Raw genomic sequence first — 19,030 nt, forward strand, 5'->3', positions numbered from 1 at the left:
CCCGGTGGTACCTTGAGATAGCCTCCAGAACTGTGATGATTTTTTTTTTTTTTTTTTTGAGACAGGCTAGGGTGCAGTGGTGCAATCTCAGCTCACTGTAACCTCCTCCTCCCGGGTTCAAGCAATTCTCTTGCCTCAGCCTCCTGAGTAGCTGGTACTACAGGCACATACCATCATGCCCGGCTAATTTTTGTATTTTTAGTAGAGATGGGGTTTCACCATATTGGCTAGCCTGGTCTCGAACTCTTGACTTCTCGTGATCTGCCTGCCTGGGCTTCCCAAAGTGCTAGGGTTACAGGGGTGAGCCACTATACCCAGCTGTGTTAAAGGTATTTTTAAATGACAGCCCTAGCAAACTACAGGTTGAGTATCCTTTACCTAAAATACTTGGGACCAGAAGTGTTTTGGATTTTGAATTTTTTAAGATTTTGGAGTATTTGCACTACACTTACCAGTTTTCCCTATCAGAAAATCTGAAATCTGAGCATCATGTCAGCACTCTAAAAGTTTCCAATTTTGAAGCATTTCAGATTTGTAATTTTCAGATTAGGGCTGCTCAACCTGTTTTTTATATATATACGTGTGTGTATGTGTGTAAATATATGTGTGTGTGTGTGTGTGTGTGTATATATAGTGTGTGTGTGTATTTAGTTTTATAAGAAATTGTCAAGCTATTTTCTAAAGTGGCTGTGACATTTTGCAGTCTCACCAGTAACACATGAGCGTTCCAGTTGCTCTGCATCCTTGTCAGCACTTGGTACTGTCATAATTTTTAATTTTAGTCATTCCAGTAGGTACAGTCATTGTTCAGTGTTCATAGGGAATTGACTTCAAGACCCCCTGCAGATACCAAAATTTGCAGATGTTCAAGTCCCTTATATAAAATGATGTAGTATTTGTGTAAAACTACACACATCCTTATACTTTAAATCATCTTTAGATTACATATAGTACCTAATACAATGTAAATGCTAGTAAATAGTTGTTATACTATATTGTTCTTAAATTTGTATTATTTTTATTGTCTTGTTATTTTATTTATTTTTCAAATATTTTCAATCCAAGGTTGGTTGAATCCACAGATATGGAGAGCTGATTATATGCTGTAGGACTTAATTGTGTTTTAAATTTGTATTTCCCTAATGACTTAATAACATTGAGCATCTTGTATTCTTCTTATTTGCCACTCAATATGGTTTTAATTTGCAATTTTCTGATGATTAGTGATACTGGACACATACTTATTGGCCATTTGTAAGGTGCCTGCTCAAGTCTTTTACCCATTTAAAAAATAAGATGTCAGTCTTTTTCTTTTAGAGTTGTAGCTGTTCTTTACATGTTCTGGATACAAGCACTTTGTTGTATATCTGTATTGCAGATGTCTTCTTCCAGGATTTAGCTTGCATGTCACTCTCTTAATGGTGTCTTTTGATAAAAAGAATTTTAATGAAGTATTATTTTCAATGTATAGTGTTATGCTTATTTTTAATCTATGATAAATTTTTGTCTATGTCAAGATTTTAAAGGTATTCTCCTGTTTTCTTCTAAAACTATTATTTTATTCTTCATACTTAGGTCTATGTCCATTTCAAATTAATTTTTTGTGCATGTATATATGAGATAGGCATCATATTCCCTTGTCCAATTGATTCACCACTATTTACTAAAAAAAATGCACAAAATTTAACTATGGATAATATTTGCAGAATGGAAGGCAGTGGTATTCCAACATGAGAAAATGGAAGGCATTACCAATGAAATAATATATTTAGGAATGGGTAAGTAGGTCTGTTTGAGGTGGATGTCAATTTATCTTTTTTTTTTTTTTTTTTGACAGGGTCTTGCTCCATTGCCCAGACAAGAGTGCAGTGATGCAATCACAGCTCACTGTGGCCTCCAACTCCTGCGCTCGAGCGATCTTTCTGCCTCAGCCTCTTGAGTCGCTGGGACTACCAGGGTGTGCAACCATGCCCAGCTAGGATGTCAAATTTTAACATCCATACGTATTATCTATTATAAATGTTGGTTCCTGGGTACGCCTCCATTCTTTTCTCTCCCTCTCTACCCCTGCGACATTCAGACTAAGAGGTCTGGTGTGGATCACAATTTGTGAGTTACACTTTGAAAAAGGCTGGTAAAATCAGGGTAGGTGCTGTACTGTCTCTCTTTCTCAGATCAAGCTTATATAATTACCTTAAAAACTTTGTGGACTTCCTGAGTGTCAGTTTATAATCCACCCATCATATAAAAGCCAAGCCCACAAACCTCTTGATATAAGTATTTATCTTCCTTAGACTCTCTGAAGCTGTTGTGGGACGACCTTACATTCCTGGAGGCCCTGCTGTTTAAACAGAGACAGTCTGCAAGATAAACTCTTAAAATCCCCAGAAGGCCTTCTTCTTCTGTCTGCAAGGACCTAGGAGATGCCACCTTAAATTTCCCTGACTTCTTAATAAAAGATCTCACAGCTCTGTGCTAGATTTGGTTTTGCTCTGAAGCTATTTGGTAATAGTTTCCTGCCTAACATAGACTCCTACCACTGATGGGACAAGAGTAACTAAAAGATTTGTGAAAAGACACTGGAAAAAAAAAAGTTTAGAAATCATTCAACCTGAAGCTTTGTGTAATGCTCTGGCTGTTAATTTGAACTCCCCCTGCTAATAAAAACTTTCTTTGCAAAATACCTGTTATTTTCTTTTCTCAGTAATAAATGACTTGACAAAACTATTTATAGAACTTAGTGGAGCATTGATGCTTGGGTCTAGTCTTTTTAGCACTCTTAACATTATATCCTCTATTGTCAGGCTAGAAGCTGAAAGGTGTTTGTTGCTGCTAATCTTGGTGCTTCTGTAATCTTGGTTTCTTTTCAAACCCCTGAATGAGTGGGAATTTAGATCTCCCATAACAGTCCAAATACACTCAATAGAAGAAAATTAAGTTATAAAATAATAAATTTTAAGCCCAAAGAAGGAAAAAAGTGGTAAAAAATATTTTTCTTTAGAAATCCCCTTTCTTTCCTGGCAATTTTACAGGAGGTAGACTCTGACAAACTGGAGTGAGTTTCTAAGCATAATGAATATCTCTTGGTTACAATTTAAATGGCGTCACAAATTCTGTTCTTCTTTATTGTTAACCTCAAAAAATTAGAGGACTGATTCATAAGAGCAAAATGCAAGACCAGCAGTCTATTTACCCCATTATTTGACTGAGATTAGCAACAGTGGAGGATTTGTGGGATGGTATTGTTTTATCTCAGTTGTTTCCTATATGAAATAAATCTTAATCTTGGTTTTTGAGTTCTACTCTGTGGTTGGTGCTGTTAGCCAGGTCCATATGGAAGCAGATCTTTTGACAATCACGGATGTTATTACCAAGACACAATAGAAAATGGGACTTAGCAGACCAAGGTCCTTCATCAACAAGCTCTCATTGAATAGTGATTTTTGATGAGATGCTAGAGAACACTGAGGTTTTGAAACTCAGAGTTCACGATCATTATACAAGCAAAAATAAATTACTCACTACATCAAATGTGCAAGTGTAATTTTTAGTCAGTTGAGGAAATGAATGCTTGGTGAACATGACAAATCATAAACTAAAACAAAAATAAGGAAGTTCCAATATTAGGGCAGTTGCAGATGAACATGAAATATTTGGGTTTGGGTTAGATGATTTCTATGATCCCTTCTTGAACATAAATTTTCCATGGTGCTGGAAAAATTAGATTGATGAGAGAATTCATTAAAAAAACTAAAGATCAAGTAGTACATCATTCTGGGAAAATATGAGTAAAGAACAAAAATGAGCTCAAGTATACGACATGTAGGGTTTTCCCTTCAGCTTGCCAGGGAAGCACTACTCCATCCTCAAAGAAATAGGAGCCACTGAGGATGATGTCTGTGATAGAAGTAAGCCAGTGAAGGAGCAAGCCAATGCTATCTGCAAATATTTCTCCCTGGGATGCAAAATAAGTTTGCATGTCATCAAGGATCTACTTTGGGAGGACTGGGATGGATTCTGCTTGGCATAAACAAGATCCACTTTAAAGAAAATATATTGAGTGTCTTTAATGTCCTAGGGAAGTGAGTTGGGTAACCAATTGTCCCAAGTTGCCTAGAACTAAGGGATTTTCTAGCATGTGAGATTTTGAGTGATAAAACTGAAAAAGTCTCACACAAACTAGTATGAGATGGTTAACACAGTTACAAGAAAATCAAGCAGGGGTCAGATTCCCTTGGTAGTATGGATCCATGATTCCAGTAAGAAGAGTATATCCCTTCTCTGTCTATTCGGTGGCTGGAGAAACTCATAAACGACCATCTGGAAGCCTCAACTGTCAGATCAAATAGGATATATTTATCTCCTGATAGAAGTCTTCCTCCCCTGGCACCCAAGACCTCTAAATATGCAGAGATTAATAGGTATAATAATAAGAGCTGGCGGGGCGCGGTGGCTCATGCCTGTAATCCCAGCACTTTGGGAGGCTGAGGTGGGCAGATCACCTGAGGTCAGGAGTTCAAAACCAGCTTGGCCAACATGGTGAAACCCTGTCTCTACTAAAAATACAAAAATTATCCCAGTGTGCCGGCACATGCCTATAATCCCAGCTACTCGGGAGGCTGAGTCAGGAGAATCACTTGAACCCGGGAGGCTGAGGTTGCAGTGAGTTGAGATTGCGCCACTGCACACCAGCCTGGGAGACAGAACCAAGACTCCACCTCAAAAAAAAAAAAAAAAAAAAAAAAAAAGAAAAAAATTAAGAGCCATTCTCACTTCTTCCTTTTGGTTTCTGCACCTATATATTTTGTCTACGGATTTTTTAAAAAGTCATACAGATTTGTAGCTGATTTGGAGCACACATATTGCATCTGGTAGAACAGCACTCTAATGCCATGGTCTCTGTCTCTCATTTGTCACCAAAGCTGTTTTTTTTGATAGCCATTCCAAACATTCTGTAATGTTAGCTGCTGCTTGTGAATTCTTCGCCCATTGTCTCACTCTGCTGTGAAATCAGTTTGTCAGAAGCAATGTTGTGTGGCGTGTCAGAAGAGCCATGTGGATGAGGTTTCGACTGAAGTCAAGGAAAGAGAAGCATTTCAAGAAGTGATCAGTGGTGTCATAAGTAACAGAGAGGTTCTACCAGATGAAGACTGAGATGCTTCACTAGAGTTAGCAGCAAGAATGTCATTGGTGACTTTGGTGAGAAGTGTTTCAGAACCTAGTTGTGGGTACAGAAGCATAATATGAGGTGTGAATGTGAGTGAAAATACTCAGTCAAGTAAGTGACTCCTTCGTTTTTTTTTGAGACGAGGTCTCACTCTATCACCCAGGCTGGAGTGCAGTGGTGTAATCTCAGCTTACTGCAACCTCCACCTCCTGGGCTCAAGTGATCCTCCCACCTCAGACTTTGGAGTAGCTGGCACTACAGGCACACACCACCATGCCAAGCTAATTTTTGTATTTTTTGGTAGAGATGGGGTTTTACCATGTTGCCCAGGCTGGTCTCAAACTCCTGAGCTCAAGTGATCCACTCACCTCGGCTTCCCAAAGTGCCAGGATCACAGGTGTGAGTCATCACACCCATCCTAAGTAAGTGACTCTTAACTAACCAATCAGCCAACCAACCAACCAACCAACCAACCAACCAACCAACCAAAAACCTGGCTTTGCAAGAAATGAGGTGGATGGGGTGATCTGGAGTTGCAAGTACCTTCTTTTTTCCCATTTAAGTGGAGAGAGCTCTCAATGCACTAATGACTGACAAAGAGGGAGAGGTTGGAAATACAGACGGAAAGGGCATTGCTGATGGAGTGAGGTCCCTGAGGGGGCTGAAAAGGCTGACATCCAGAGCTCTGTGTCATGAGACTTGGCATCTAGAGAAATTATTCTACAGCCTTCATGGAATAATGATTTGTAACAGAGCTTGGAATCTATTTGCTTTTTCTCATAGATAGAAAATTTCCAAAACAATATACAGAAGTACCAAAAGGTGGCTTTAAAAAAATTGTTGACTCAGATCAAAGAAATTGGTATACTGGAGATGTGGTCAAAAATTAATGGAACAAAGCCTATGAAGGTTAATCACAGAGCTGTCATACTACAGGGGGGAAAAACACTGGGTAAGGGCTGGCTGGGGTCCAAGCGTTATCACAAAGGAGCTGAATAGGAGTCAGTAAACAGGAGCGAGGTTTAAAATGTGAGCACCACTTCGGAGGACAAAAATTTTTGAATGCATGTTTTACATTCAAATACCTAACAGGATGCTATGCACGTTATAAATATTTGCTGACTTGATTTGATTTGTTGCTACTGATCTGCCCTCGCCTGGTCATATTAAGAGTTATTTGGACAGCAGTGGTGATGGTTTATGCTGACATATCCACATTCTCTAGCCTGATTCCTCAGGCCAGGTTTATCCCTGCAACATAGCTGGTCAGGATGAAGGTTGTGCAGGCAGTGGAAGAGAACTTTTTTTTCTCTTATATGACACATAAATGACAGCCTGCTGCCTGTATGTTGACCACATTTTTTATTTAGGCCTTGTTGAAGTGCTAATACTGATAACTAAAACTGATCTAACCTTCCAAGCAAATAAAACTTGTCAAGTGAGGACTAAAGAACTACAAAGTAACCTTCCATTACTGGGAGCATTCTTTAGGGATCTTACTAGCAAAAGTGTAGCATTCATTATTAAAGAGAGCCACGGAAAATCTTCCAGAGATTTCCCCAACCGCACCCCAACCCCCCAAAGACGAGGAGAGCACTGGCAGCATAAGATGCATGGGTAATTGGATTAGAGGATGAAGGCTGCAAGGCTGATTTTTAATAAACACTTCAAAATATTTACAAAAAAAGTGACCATCACAAAAGATACAAGGAAAGGTTGCAAACCACTGGGTTTTGCTTTTACATTTTTTTCTGCAAATTTTCTACAATAGCCATAGTTTTTTTTTCTTTTCTTTTCTTTTTTTTTGAGACGGAGTCTGGCTCTGTCGCCCAGGCTGGAGTGCAGTGGCACCATCTCAGCTCACTGCAAGCTCCCAGTAATGAAAGGCCATTCTCCTGCCTCAGCCTCCCGAGTAGCTGGAACTACGGGCGCTTGCAACGGCGCCCGGCTAATTTTTTGCATTTTTAGTAGAGATGGGGTTTCACCGTGTTGTTAGTCAGGATGGTCTCGACCTCCTGATCTCGTGATCCACCCTTTTCAGCCTCCCAAAGTGCTGGGATTACAGACGTGAGCCACCACGCCCAGCCTCAATAGCCATAGATTTCTTTTGGATTTTTCCCTCAGTATTTTATTGTGAAAATTGGGAAGCTTGCAGAAATGTTGAAAAACAGTGCAATGTACACCTGCACACCTACCACTTAGACCCAACGACTGTTGACAGTTTTCCATGTTATCTTTATCTATACATATATTTACTAAATCATTTGAAATGAAAGTAAGTTAGACATCATAAATTTACTCCTAAGTATTTAAATGGGTGTTTCTGAAACACAAAGATATTGTACATAATTCTGTAGTACAAGCACACATATAATCATTCCCAATAAAATTAACAAGTCCTCTAATATTCAATTTTCAGTCCATATTCAAATACTTCCCATTTGTACCAAAAACATCTTTTATAACTTTGTTTTTTGTATGAGGATCCAATCAAGGGTAACTTACCATGTTTCTTTGTTCCGTCTCTTTGGTCTTTTAAAATATATAATAGTCTTCTCAAATTTATTTGTTAATTTTAAAGTCAGAAAGAAATAGATGTTAAAAAAAAAACCAACCCAGGATATTATTTAAAAGTTTTGCATGTGTTACTTAATTTAGTATTTACTAAAACAATTACAATAAAAGTATGCTGGTATTTAAAAAGAAAGAAATAAAAATGTTAGGGTTATCTCTAGATATAAAACTATAGGTGATTTTTCAAAACTTCTTTTTAATTTTTATTTTTTTTCACAATGAACATGCAATTTAAAACGTTTATAAGATTGAAGCCGGGTGCGGTGGCTTACGCCTGTAATCCCAGCAGTTTGAGAAACCGAGGAGGGTGGATCACTTGAGGTCAGGAGTTGAAGACCAGCCTGGCTAGCATGGTGAAACCCCGTCTCTACTAAAAATACAAAAGATTAGCCGCGTGCAGTGGCAGGCGCCTGTAATCCCAGCTACTCAGGAGGCTGAGGCAGGAGAATCGTTTGAACCCGGGAGGCAGAGGTTGCGGTGAGCCGAGATCGTGCCACTGCATTCCAGCCTGGGCAACGAGAGCAAAACTCCGTCTCAAAAAAAAAAAAAAAAAAGTTTCTAAGATTGAGTTCAGAGTGATAGAAGAATTACTTAACTGTGAAGAACATTAAACCTTTAAACACTGGGTAAGTAGCTGTTGAGAAAGGGTGCTGAATTATATGTAAAGTTTTTAAAAATAAGGGTTTGGGCACTGTGGCTCGCGCCTGTAATTCCAGCCCCTCGGGAGGTTGAAGTGAACAGATCGCTTGAGCCCAGGAGCTCCAGACCACCCTGGGGAAAATGGCGAAACCGTCTTTACAAAAAATAAAAAAATTAGCCTAGTGTGGTGGCGTGTGCCTGTAGTACCAGCTATTTGGGGGAGCTGAGGTAGGTAGATTGCTTGAGCCCCAGAAGTCAAGGCTGCAGTGAGCTGACATTGCGCCACTGCACTCCAGCCTGGGCATCGGGAGTGAGACCCTGTCCTTCCGCCCCCCCTCCCCCGCACCGCCAAAAAAGGATTCCCACCTATGTGGTGAGGCTAAGAGTGGTTTGGGCTAAAAGTGAGAAGAAAGAGATCAAATCTCCCTTTTCTCCTGCTATTCAAGCAGGTTGCAAACTAGCCTGTTGGCATGTAGGGAATAGTTTGGTAGAGAGGAAGGAGCTTGAACTTTGAGTTTCAGTCCCAGCTCTGCCACTTAGTAATCATTTGACCTTAGGCAAGTTATTTTATTCATTCTTTCTATTTTTTTCTCCTTTTGCACACTTCTTTGCTGTGAATTATTTCCTTTCCTAAGCCTGCTTTCTCATCTGTAAAGTGAGCATAATTACATCCTATGAGGTTGTTACAATTGGCAATTATATATAGTATATGAAAAGTAGCTACTAGGGTTGTTATTATTATTCAGATACATTATAGGTTAAATAATGCCTATTTATATTTAGACCCCATAAGGTGGTTACTCTGTTATATAGTTATATGCTATTTTGTAGTTTAAAAATATTTTAAAATACATTATCTCATTTATTAATAATTCTCACACTCTTAGAGCTAACTCCTGGCCTCCACTAATTAGTGAGGAAACTAAAGCTCTGGGAAGTGAAGTGACTTGTCCAATGTCTCATTACGAGAAAGGGGCAGAACCAGGAGGAAAATCAGGTTTTGTAGTTGCAAATTCAATACCTAAAAAAAATTCTTATAAGGAAGTGTATTAAAAAAAATCACAGAATCAAGCATCCAAGTGGCTTGGATTTTTTCTTTCAATTGCCAGGTGTACTTGGACAAAAATGTACACATTTCAATGCTACATTCTTTCTGTTAGAAAAATTGACATGAAACTGGTTGATAGCCAGTATAATATTGCTTATTTAAAGTTACATATCTATTATTTATGCAAGTGACAAAAAACATATCATAAGCAAAAATTATGTACAAATGAAAATTCACATTTTAATTGTTTGTATACCTAAAGATTTACGCCTTGGGAGTCAACATGGTATTGGGGCAGGTACATGGGAATTGGAGTCAAAGAGCTCTAGGTTCAAGTACCAGTTTGTGAGCCTTATGTCTTTGCACTAGTTAGTTACCCGTGTGAGCCTGATACTACAATATGGGGTTGTTTCGAAGACCACATGAGCTAAGATACGTTAAATACCTGGCACAGTGCATATGTACAACAAATACTAGTTTCTCTGTCCTCATTTAATCCATTAATTGCCAATTCACTGGCAGCCTTTGAGGATGGGAGACATTAAGGTGATTTTAATCATGTTAAGCAATGTTACATAATAGCTTTACCTCTCTACCCACTTTTGCCCAAATTTCCCTTGAAAGGCTCCAGGGATGTCTTGAGACTGTATGAACAAAGTAGAAACTTCCTTCTGCTTAAAGAAGATTTCTTGCAGCTATTTAAAAAAGTGGAAGAAGGCTGTTCCATTTATCTATTACATGACAAATTATAAAAAATTACAAAAATTATTTTATTTGTATGGGGTCAGAATTCTGTGGGGTCAGAAACTCAGGCAGTGCTTGGTTAGGTGATATTTTTGCTCCACGTGGTATTAACTGGGGTCGCTTGGTGGCATTTAGCTTGTAGCAAGGATGGTCTGGAGTTCAAGAAGGCTTCATTTATATTTCTGTCATCTTGATGGGGACAGTTGGAAGATGGTCCAGTTGAGCCCCTCTCCTACCCAATGTAGTCTCAGGGCCTCTCTACATGGTTTTTCCAGCAAGGTGGATGAACTTTTTACATGGATCTAAGAGACAGTGAGTGGAACTGCCTATCTCGTATAGCCTGGACCCAGAAGTTGGCAAAGCATCACTTCTGCCATATTCACTGGTCACAGCAGTCACAGAACCCTCCCAAATTCAAGAGGGAGGTCTACAAATCCCACCTTTCATGCAATGAGTGGCAGATAATTTTCAGTCATCTTTAATCTGTTATGAAAGCACACTCTTGAAGACACAGGTCAAAGGAGCACAGTGCAGACCTTTATGAAGCACCTTTCTGTGACAGATACTTTGCTAGAATAGCTAATGACTTCTAGATCTGCAGCTGAAGAAGTTTCGATGAACCTTCCCTCTACATTACTTGGGTGAAAGTGGACCTGGAATCCTCCAGTTGCTTCCATTATACTTTCATCTCTGCTATCCCTGATCTTGTGGAGTCAAGAGATATAATCTGTTACTCACGTATTACTCAAATCTCTACACAAGTCACCACTTACAGGAAAACTACCCTAGTCAAAACAGGAATAGCCAGCTTGTTCTCCATCTGCAGGACAGGCATGTATTGTCTTTAAAACTTTCCCCAAACTCAGAAGAAAGAGTTGTTACACGCAAAAAATTCAGAAGACAGTCTTCAGTAAATTGCAATTTTGTTAAATTAAAAAAAAAATAGGATGTGTGCTCTTTAGGTAACAGTGTTTAGACTTTATAGTTTTCAATAAAATTTAATTTCTTAGTTGTTGCAACTAGAGGTACCTCAGATGCTGGGTGTGTTGCTAATCCTTTTTAACAAGTTAGTTGTTGGTTTCAGTGACATTGGAGGGTAGTAAATAGCAGCCAAAGTTAATTATATCGTAGGTTAATTATATGTGTTAACTATAGCTAATTATATTATATTATACTACACTTCAAAACCTAGAGGGTTGGTGTTAATTCATAATAGGGCTTGCCTATTATGCATAACACTAGAGATGCATAGCATTTCTAGTGAATCTTTTTTTTTTTTTTAAAGACAGAGTCTTGCTCTGTTGCCCAGGCTGGAGTGCAGTGGCACCATCTTGGCTCACTGCAACCTCCGCCTCCTGGGTTCAAGCGATTCTCCTGCTCAGCCTCCCCAGTAGCTAGGATTACAGGCATGCACCACCATGCCCAGCTAAGTTTTGTATTTTTAGTAGAGCTGGGGTTTCACCACGTTGGCCAGGGTGGTCTCAAACTCCCAACCTCAGGTGATCCACCCAGCTTGGCCTCCTAAAGTGCTGGGATTACAGGTGTGAGCCACTGCACCCGGCCTCTAGTAAATCTTTTGGTTTTGATGTGAATAAATAGAAAGCTTATAAAAAATAAAGCATTCAACCACTTCCCTTTCAATAGTCAAAGTTCAAACGCCAGAAAAGCTGAAATAGGTGATACAAAGTCATCCTTTAGAATAAGCAGTAGTATATTTTGAGAAAATCCTAAACTCCACTCATTGTCTTACTTACAAGTGCACCGAAATATTATTGCCTGTAAATGACATTGCGGTTTTACTGGTCAGGAAAATGAATGATATAAATTTTTAATTCTAACTTAAAACCTGCTTTAGTACTAACCTGAGGAAATTACATGGTTGTTTGTAAGCTAATCAAGAGCCCTTAAACTCCATTACATAAATGATACACTTACCCTTTGTATTAAGAGACTAACGGCTTCGCTTTTCAACAAAGCTGGATCTTCTGGCACACGCTCAGAAGATAGCCAGTACTTCAGAGATAGATTGCTTTGAGGGCACTGGAACCGCTGAGGGGCAGAGTAATCCTAATGAGAAAGGAAAAAGAGGACGCCTCTGGAGTTAAAATAAGACAGAATGCATCTGTGGAAAACACGGTGACTGAAGACTGGCAGAATTCTCAATATCTCAGGCCACTATACACTGCGCAGTTTTCATTTGTATTTTGGACGTGCTCTAGAAAACTTAGAAATGATTAGAATAAAAAGTATAGATACTTTTAACCAGCCCATGCACAGGAAATTCTGTTGGTGTAGAAACGGTTCTGCTGTTCATTCCTTAACTGCTTCTGTTCCCACTTTGTCAGATGTAGGGCGAGGTGGTGGTGGTGAGTCCTAATTTTTTTGTATCTCTATCCACAGTCTGGAATCGTTCGGATTATTTTAAGCCTTCATAACATTTGCGGAGAGCTTGGAGTGTTTTGTACATGTAGTGGGGCAGTGCCTGGCCTCCTGTGAGAGATTGATCATCGGTAAACAATCCACACGAAACTCACTTGCCAGTGGACAGGGAGGATGGCTGCCATCCTTTCAGCAAAGAGCAAACGAATAAGCAGAGATCCGGGCCCATCCCTCCTCGCGCAGCAGTTTCTAGATTTTTACCCCGGCTTCATGAATGGCTACCAGCTGGCAGTCACAACACTTTCATAATATTTGCACACAACTTATTTGGGTCGATTTCTTTCTTTCCTCTTTTTTTTTTTTTTTTGAGAGAAACGGAGAGCCTTACTTTCTCGCCCAGGCTGGAGTGCAGTGGCGAGATCTCGGCTCACTGCAACCTCCGCCTCCTAGATTCATGCGATTCTCCTGTCTCAGCTTCCCAAGTAGCTGGGGCTACAGGCGTGCGCCACTATGCCCAGCTAACTTTTTGTATTTTTTTTTGGTAGAGACGGGGTTTCACTATATGTTGGCCATGCTGGTCTCGAACTCCTGACCTCAGGTGATCCGCCTGCCTCGGCCTCCCAAAGTACTGGGATTACATGCGTGAACCACCGCGCCCGACCATTATTTGGGTCGCTTTCTAATTTCTTTCTCCGTTTGGAGCTAGCGTTGCCCGAAGGAGATTTCAGAGAGATCCCTGGAGAAAGGGACGGGGGATGTCGTTTTCCAGTAATTTCTGGGGGAAATCTGGGAGAGTCAGTGGGTAAATCTAATGCCGTTTGCTGAAGTTAAAAGCCGTGGGGAGCCAGGTGGTGCCCTGGAGGGAGGGCCGCGCGAGACGAGACCAACCTTTGGGACAGGGGAGAGCGGGGCTACTGAACGCAGGGGATTCCGGGGAGCCTCCAGCCCCTGAGCGTGCACCTTCGGCCCAGCTGGGGGACGCGGTCTCGGGAAGAAAGCCCGGAATCCCGAGCCGGCCAGCCGCGAGCAGCGGGTACCGGAGCGCGTGGGCAGGCGTGCGGAGGCAGAGGCAGGCCGGCGTCTGTCCCTTTAAGGGGCCGGTCTCCCGGCGCCGCCGGCCCAGACGCCAGGACGTGCCGGGGCAGCCCCGCCCCGAAGCCGCCCGTTTCCTGCCGAGCGGCGCGACGGCACCTGAGCAACTGCGGCGGCGGCGGCGGCGGCGGCGGCGCCTTGGAGCGGGCGGCCCGGGCTGTAGTGCCGGCGCCGCCGCGTCTTCCCGGTCTTCTTTCCCGGCCGCACAGGGTGAGGGAGAGCAGGCCGCACCGGGCCGGGCGCCGGCGGCGGGGAGCGCGGGGGGAGGCGGCGCCGGCTGCGGGGTCCTGGGGCAGGCGGGAGGGCCGCGCCGGGCGGGGGGGCGCGGCCGCGGGGCCCGGACGCCGCCCGCTGGGTAGGCCTTGGGCATCCGGTCGCCGCGGCGGGGCTCTTGCCGGGGCCGGGACGCCGCAGGGGGCGGGCTCGGAGGGACCTCCTCGGCCTCGCGGGGCCGCCCCGGGCCCGACCCCGGCTCCGTCGCGGCACCCGGGGCGCGGCCGAGGGACACCCCTCCTCCTCCCCAAGGACGACTCTCCCGAAGGCGAGGTCGACCCGCGCGGGCCCTGGGGTGACCAAGGCACCTATTTTTAGCCAAGCCTGAGGGCCCCCGGGAGGGAAGGCGGATTACCGCCTCCTCGGCCGGTGGACGGAGGCAGCGCGTCTCCGGCGGCGTCCCCGGGCCGGAGCTGGGCCACACTTTACGCCATGCTGGAATTCCAGTCCTTGCCGCTGCCTCTGGCGGTCTGGGCGCTCGCCCCCTTCCCCGGCGCCCCTCCCGCTGCCCTTTGCGAGTCCCCAGGTCAGGGTGGGAGGCGGTTGGGCACGGAAAGCAGCATGAGGGGGGACTTTGGAAAAATCCGTGGACCACCCTCGACACCGGCGAAGTTATCCCTTCCTGTCCCCGAGGGGTGTGTCTTAGCGATTCGGCCTGACCCCTTCAGTTTCCAAAAGTGAGATTTTTGGCCTTGGGGACCTCGCCGGAAAACTACACGGGAAGTCTAGAGAAGTCGTCTGGCTCTCAGCCATACGTCTGGTGTGGGATGTGCAGCCCCGCACGCTGGCGGTGAAGGCGCTGGGTGCACTAGACGTGGGCAGCCCCGGACACGGGCAGTGGCGTCCCAGCCTGCCCCAGCTGCACCTTGACTAGCTTAGGTTGAAAGTAAGCTGTTCAGTGTTGGCCCTTCTTTCCTCTGGGAGGAAGGAGGAATCTAAATTCAGAACTGTGTTGTCAAACGGATTCCTTAGCAGCTATTTAAGTTAGTAGTGCTTAAAGAGCTACGGTTGAAGTTAACTGTTAAGGTGTGTGTGTGTGTGTGTGTGTGTGTGTGTGTGTGTGTGTTTGAGATGACTTTGTGGAAAGCCTTGAGAAATGTAGACACCCATAGCCAGCCCAGCTAAAGATAAGCATCTTCAGGTGAACTAAAGGTTCTGAATTGTATAGGAGTTGACTTAAAGTTAGAATTTTTGCTAAATTAGGTTGCATTTGTTTTCCTTAGCTTACCTAGCAGGCTAATGGCAACAGGGTCTCCAGTTTGGTCCGAAGCAATTCCTGGTGAGACTTGGGATAATGTTCCCAAGAATAACACTAAATTACTCTTGAGTATTTTGGGTAGACATGCCTTGCAGTAGACTTTCATATTTGATGTGCTGCCTGATAAAAAAGGCTCTTTTTTTTTTTTTCCTTTTTCGTTTTGTCTTTAGTTTAAGGATCTAACCTGAAATAGCTGGGTCTGTTCATGAGTTTCCCTCCCACCCCAACATTGAGTTTCAAATGTCTCTTCTAATTTTGTAGCCTTCAGCAGACATAACAATACCTTATCAAGTGAGCTTAGAGAATAAGATGTTCTACTTGATTTACTTGAGGCAGATAATGAATTTGAAAATATAACAAGATCTATTGAAAAATTTTCTTAATACTTGAAAATTATAAAGAATATCAGTATTTAACTCTTAATGATTCAGCGTCAGCATTATGAAGAGACATTTACGATTTTGTTTCCAATTTAGATCTTTCTGTATTCTTTTAGTACCAGTAGTCTCTTCTGTTTGATGTTGTGTTTTTCCCTAAAAATGCCTCACTTCAGGCTCCCTTCTAGTTTATAGGCTTTAATCTGCTTTTGGTAGGGAGATCATTTTAATAATTACATTTTTCATATCAGTCAGTATGGCTTTTTAAAAGAGCCTAAAACGTGAAAACCTTTTTGAGACTTTGAAAGAACCCATATTAAGATTGTCACTGTTGTTAAGTTCTTAACTTGAATTTTAAGTTATGGTTAAAAGTTCTTGATCAGCCTGTCATGGTTAAGATGACACGTAGAATACTGAATCATAATTGTTTTTTTAAAAGTTGAATGTGTCTTATACATTTCCTATGTGTAAGTTCTTAACTTGAATGGAACATGTATTTTTAATTGTATGCTTATAATTTTTATAGCAAATGAAGTTTTAACCTGAAAGATCTCCAATACTTTGTTAAAATATAAAATTGTTAATGAACTTAAGTGGTTCTAGGAAGGTTTTGGTTCTCTTGGGAATCTGACCTAATATGTAATAAGAAAATGAGAAAAATCGTGCTTTGCAAGATCATCTATATATTTGAGAATACACCTTATGACCTGCTTGTTCTCTGTACTGTTTTTAGTGACTTTGAAGGTAAATCCAGAGTATACTTAGAGGATAGAAGCAAGTAACTATTTATCTAGAAGTGACATTAATGATCACTCATGCTCAAAGAGAATTGCATTTCATTGCTTCCTCTTTCAGTTCCTGTGAACATGACTTTGAGTGTCCCAATCAAAAAATGTGATTTATTTTCAAATCACCGGGAAACCATTGGTCTAGATGAGAATATAAGCCTTTTTCCCCCCTCTATAAATAGAAAATTAAACATTAAGGGGAAGAACCTTATGTGCTGTGAACTAAGGAGTTTAACCTTCTGTATCTGAGGTCTAGAGAAAGAGAAATAATGACAGTTTACAATTGTGTGCCAAGCTGTTGTGCTTAAATGTGTTTTTGGTTTTTGACAGAGGTAGCAGTGCAAACTAGGCTATTTTTCTTTTTTAAAAAATGGTACAAGCTTTTAATTGGTTTTATGTAAAAAGAAAATAGGCAAGATATACTTTTAATTCTAACAATAGTTTTAGTAGATACTCCGATAGGAAATATAATATTCCTCGGAAATGTAGAAGACATACTTACCCTAAAAAGAGTTATGATTTAGTATTTTACGGGTCGTCCTAACTACTACAGGGAGATTAAGACCTTTTCTGTAACTTAAATCTGGTTTCAGCAAAGTGATTTGTACACTAAATGTAATTTGTTTGCACTCTTCTTCCAGGACATTCTGCTTTTTGGGCTTTCTCCTACCTAATTGCTTTGTTCATTCTATCTTACATCTTCTACTCTTAAAGTTGACATGCTCAGTCCTTCTTTCACTTTTCTTTTTATATTCCTCTGACAATCTTATCCAGTGTCATGGTTTTAAATACTTATATGCTGATGGCTCCCATATTTATATATCCAACCCAGACTTTCCACATATCCTGTTAGGCCTATCCACTTGATGTGCAGTGGTCAACTCCAACTAAATTTCCATATTTTTCCTCAAACATGTTTGATGTTTGATGTTTCCATCAAACATTCAGGTAAAAAAACGTTGGAGTCATCCCTGACTTACCTCTTTCACACTTGGCATTGTGTGCTCTTATCTTGAAAATATAACCAGAATCCAATCAGTACTTACTGCTTCCACTGCTCACCAGCCTGGTCCAAGCCATTCTTCTCTCTTACCTAGATTTCTGCAATTAGCCTCCTAACTGATCTCCCTGCCTCTGCCCTAACTCCCTACAGTCTTTCTAACACAACACCTGGATCATATTACTTATCTTTTCAGAATGCTACAGTGACTTTCTCTATGCACAGTGAAAGCTGAAGTTCTTATGTCCTTAAGGCCATACAGAATCTGGACACTTCCACTCTCCTCATTCCCCCTTACCTCTAAGGTTAGCTACTGTCTTCCCTCTGCTTACTTCCCTCTGGCTCCAATGGCTTTCCTAGGGGCAGCTACATGTCAGACACTGCCCTAAACACTTAGACTCCATCAATAAACAAAACAGACGAAAAGCTCTGCCCTGATAGAAGTTATGTAATAGTGTATGTTTGAGGGCAGGGGGAAGAGATAATAAACACAATCAATGAGGAAATTATATACTGTTTACTTCTCTTGGCAAGAAGGTGACAAGTGCCATGGAGGAAACAGAGCTGTTTTTTACACTTGCTGTTACCCCTCCTTAGATCAGTTTTTTTTTTCTGATGATACATGCATGGCTTGTTGTCTCCGTCCAGTCTTTGCTTTTTAAATGTCACTTTTTAAAAAAGATCTGCCTATTTTATTTAAAACTGCACTCCCCTACGTCTGATTATTGTACCTTGCTCCGTTTTCTTTATAGCATTTGTCACCTTCTGTCATACTATATAATTTCCTGGTTGTGTTTATTGTCTCTTCCCCATAACCCCCAAACACACAGTATTACATAGTTTCCATGAGGGTAGGCTTTTTGTCTGTTTTATTGGTGACTCTTTAAAGAGTTCAGAGCAGTGGCTAGCACATAGCAGGTCCTCAGTAAGGATTTGTTGAACACAATAATTAAATCCTGGCTGGGTGTGATGACTCACATCTGTAATGCCAGCACATTGGGAGGCCAAGGTGTGTGGATTGCTTGAGCCCAGCAGTTTGGGACCAGCCTGGGCAACGTGGCAAAACCTCATCTCTAAAAAGAATATAAAAATAGCCAGGCATGGTGGTGTGTGCCTGTGGTCCCAGCTTCTTGGGAGGCTGAGGTGGGAGGATTGCTTGAGCCAGGGAGGTGGAGGTTGCAGTGAGCTGAGGTGGTGTGACTACACTCCAGCCTGGGTGACAGAGTGAGACTCTGTCTCAAAAAAAAAAAAAAAAATCTCGCATTCCTTCCTTTGATGGATAACTCATTATTGGATACATGTAGTTTTCAGGTTGCTCCTTTCCTCTTTCAGGGATGGTCAGAGAGTGGAAGAAAGTGGCATGGAGCCTTTGGGAGCTGCTTGGTGGAAGGAATGATGTTAGAGTGTGGGGGAGACCCTCTTACATACTCCACATGATTAGGACCATTTGTTAGTTAATTCAAAAAGTTGGTTAAAGCAAGGAATCAAAATACACGTGCACCTTAAATGTTTTCACTTAAAATATTTGATTTTACTTTTATTTGCCTTTTTATTTTTACTGATTTCTTTTCTTAAAATAAAGGTTATCCTGATTTTCCTTTCATAGATTGTACTCTAAAAGCATTATCTATGATTTCTAGTATTGGTTTCTTTAAAGTGGAATGAAAAGGTAGGCACTGGGAAACTCTCCA

At 41.6% G+C, this 19,030-nt stretch overlaps 1 protein-coding gene across 34 annotated transcripts in view; it reads left to right on the top strand.

Moving 5' to 3' along the window:
- The first annotated feature begins 13,675 nt into the window (after positions 1-13,675).
- The window catches only part of KTN1 (kinectin 1), a 140,343-nt gene continuing 134,988 nt past the window's right edge, over positions 13,676-19,030 (top strand). For 17 of the 34 annotated variants that reach the window (XR_008513076.2, XM_054530136.2, XM_054530142.2 and 14 more), the window contains exon 1: positions 13,676-13,853. The gene's annotated coding sequence lies outside the window, so the exon portion shown is untranslated. The remainder of the gene's footprint in view (positions 13,854-19,030) is intronic. The other 17 variants (XM_063715854.1, XM_063715859.1, XM_063715861.1 and 14 more) reach the window with 4 other exon arrangements.

This window comes from Pongo abelii, chromosome 15 (assembly GCF_028885655.2).
Source record: "Pongo abelii isolate AG06213 chromosome 15, NHGRI_mPonAbe1-v2.0_pri, whole genome shotgun sequence".
NCBI lineage: Eukaryota > Metazoa > Chordata > Mammalia > Primates > Hominidae > Pongo > Pongo abelii.